Here is a 3,234-nt window from a genome sequence, read left to right as displayed (position 1 = left end):
CACTTGAATGAACAATCTGAAAATAAATTTAATAAAGAAATTCCATTTATAAGAGCATCAACAATAATAAGATGGGATTAAATGTAACAAAAGTATAAAACTTAAATTCTGAAAACTAAAGAACATTGATAGAATTTGTTTTAAAGATCTGAATAAATATAAATAGAAAAACATCCCATGTTTTCTTTTAAGCCTTTTGGTAATACTCTCCAAAGTGACCCAGAGATTCAATGCAATTCCTGTAAAAATCACAAATAACTTATTTGTAGAAATTAACAAACTGATTTAAAATTCATGTAGGTATGCAAGGGACCCAAAATAGCAAAACAACCAAGAAAAAAGAAGAAAGAACAAAGTAGGAGGATACATACTCCTCCATTTCAAAACTTACTGCAAAGCAGTGATAATCAAAACAGTGTCGAGTGAGGGTGAACATATAGATCAGTGGACTAGAAAGTCCAGAAACTACATGTAGAGTCAAGTGTTTTCCCACAAGAGTATAAAGGTCATTTAATGGATAGCCTTCAACAAATGATTCTGAGACCAACACCATATATAAAAGAATGAAGCTGGACCTTTACCTCACAACATATATAAGAATTTACTCAAAATGGATCCAAGACCTAAAGCTAGAGCTAAACTATAGAGCTAAAACTATACAACTCTCAGAAAATATAGAAATAAATCTTTACGACTTTTGATTTGACAATGAATTATTAAATACGGCAACAAAAGTTCAGCAACAAAAGATAAAATAGATAATTTGGGTTTCCAGAAGCAGACCTGCAGCACTTAGGTGAAACCCAAGGCAAGTGGGAGCATGCAAGGCCCAGAGAGAGGTCAACAGAGAGGTCAACAGCAACACCCACGCTCCTGGTTCTCCTACAGCAGTAGCAGTGTATACGTGAGTGGGGAGGGTGCAACAGGTACCTTGTGATGTGACTGCAGCTCCTTCATGACTCAGCAGTGTGTTCCTCATGGATGGCCGTGTCTATAGCCTCCCATGTGCCTGCAACAGAACTGTATCCAACTCTACCTGACCGGGAGGCCCAAATTTCAGCTCAGTGTGTAGACCACCACAAGGTTCACCTTGGTGCTGAGAGCAATGTCTACTTGGTATTGCAATGGAAGACTTTGATGTGGACTCCAAACATGCTAGGATAGTTCATGTTTCCAAACCATAATGGGATGCTATATACCTATATTTTTCTCCATCACGCTGGAAATTTACCTTGGTGTAATGGGAAACAAGTGCACCTTATAAATCCTCTTACTTCCTACATAGTCATGAAACCCAAAGAAATCCATCTTGCAGGAGAATCTGCTACACCACAGGTGGAAGCTGAAAGTAACACTAAATGTGGGGGCAAATGACATTGTTTTTGATGAGTCCTCTCTTTCTGCTCATGTGCATGGATAGGTTAAGATGATCCAGTTAGAAAAAAAAAAATGTATGTTACCTCCCTCCTCTGTTCATAGTTCAGCTAAGCAATCAAGTGAAGGATTTGATGATCACAAATTCATAAATCATTCTACTGTTGGGCTACCTCTCATAGTGTCCTACAAAAAGATGTCACTGAGGAGAATATACCTTCTGGATTCATAAGCAAGATTCCATGTTCTCCCTGCAGTAGTTTGGGTTTTCAAAGACAGTTGCTGAAGAGGTGAAAGGAATTTCTACAGACACCAACTTCAACCTTCTTCGTTACTGCATTTCATCTTCTTTTTGATTTCCTGGCACTTAAAGAACAACATCAGTTTCTGAAGGAAAGACAAGTGCCTGATTGGACTACCCACCAAAGCAGTGATTTGGCTCTGCTCCCGCACAGTGGTTATATTACCTGTCCTCCTGAACAAAAAGATGAATTTGCTAGTCCTTATTCCAGCAGGCATTGGATTAGCAAGTGAACTAGAGAAAGCAAATGACTGTTCCTTGGAAAGACCCAAGACCTGAATTTCCTTTTGGCACTTACGGTAAATCTGAAAGGAAAACCAATGAATATGATAGTAGGCTATGTCGTCCTTACTCCAAGGTGCTGTTTATTTGCTCCTGCTTATCAAATATAAAAGTTGGCATTCTAGGGGCACCTGGGTGGCTCAGTTGGCTAAGCATTTGCCTTCAGCTCAGGTCATGATCTCAGGGGCCTGGGATTGGAGCCCAGCATCAGGCTCCCTGCTCAGTGGGGAGTCTGCTTCTCCCTCTCCCTCACACCCCTCTCATACTTGCTCTCTCTCTCTCAAATAAATAAACGGTATCTTTCCCCAAAATGTTGGTTTTCTTGGTTAATCATCAGCTTTGTCAACTGATGGAATATGCTTTTGCCTTTTTCTTTGTTACTTCAGCTTTGTAAGTTACAAGATAATGTCAGTTTTACATCTACTTTAGAAGACATGTACCTATAAAGCTTGCAACACATTCACTGACCATACCTTGGCTTTTACCGTCACCATGCCAACATCATATTGGCTGGAGTGTCTTAGGGATAATGTAGTGTTTCCTGTTTACCTTTACCAAAAATGGTTTCACCTATGGATAAAAGCAGAGCGAACATATTTGAGAAGTTTTACGAGGAAAAGCCCTAGGGGAAACCGCATACAGACTAAGCGCTCCAGCACTTCAGGGGAGCCACTCTGCAGTTGGCTGCAAGCTGAACAAAGCTTGGATTTAGTACTTTGGAAGCACTGTTGTAATTCCTTAGATAACACATCTTTAGCATTCCCAGAACTCTTGAATGTTCCTCATAGATCTCCTTATTTACCTTTATGCTACACCTGGAAAGAACTGTTGGCACTTCCCTTCACAACATTTAAACATCTGTTTGGGTCACAGAGGTGTTGACTGTTTGTGGTCACCCTTTTCACATGGCAGCTTTCTGGGCGGAATGTCCAGTGTTGGGCTGTAGGCTGCACCCTTACTACATGAGCAGACACCTGGAGCACAGGTGGAACCCGCCTATCTATCAGAGATAGGAAGGACATTGCTCTTGTTTCTAGTTGTTCTTCAGTGAATTTCAAATGCCTATGTAAATTTATCCCATTTGGATTCCCTGGGATCAAATGGCTTTTTTCTTTTTGTTTAAATTTTAATTGTTTTAAAACTTATTGTATTAAAGTAATTTTCTATTTTAAAGTAAATTTACCTGGCTCTGAAAATAATAGATATATTGGACTTGATTCAAATTATTTTTAACCTTTTGGTTTGTTTGGTTTGTGCTTCAAAGGACCATAATGAAA

General features: G+C 39.3%; 1 pseudogene; it reads left to right on the top strand.

Annotated features, from left to right (window-relative positions):
* Positions 1 to 977: 977 nt before the first annotated feature.
* Positions 978 to 2,403, top strand: LOC123800100 (lipid scramblase CLPTM1L pseudogene; annotated as a pseudogene).
* Positions 2,404 to 3,234: the final 831 nt, after the last annotated feature.

Source organism: Ursus americanus, chromosome 2 (genome assembly GCF_024610735.1).
Source record: "Ursus americanus isolate L20-20 chromosome 2, mUrsAme1.1.p, whole genome shotgun sequence".
NCBI lineage: Eukaryota > Metazoa > Chordata > Mammalia > Carnivora > Ursidae > Ursus > Ursus americanus.
The sequence above is the reverse complement of the archived record's forward strand: the minus strand, read 5'-3'. Positions and strand labels throughout refer to the sequence as shown.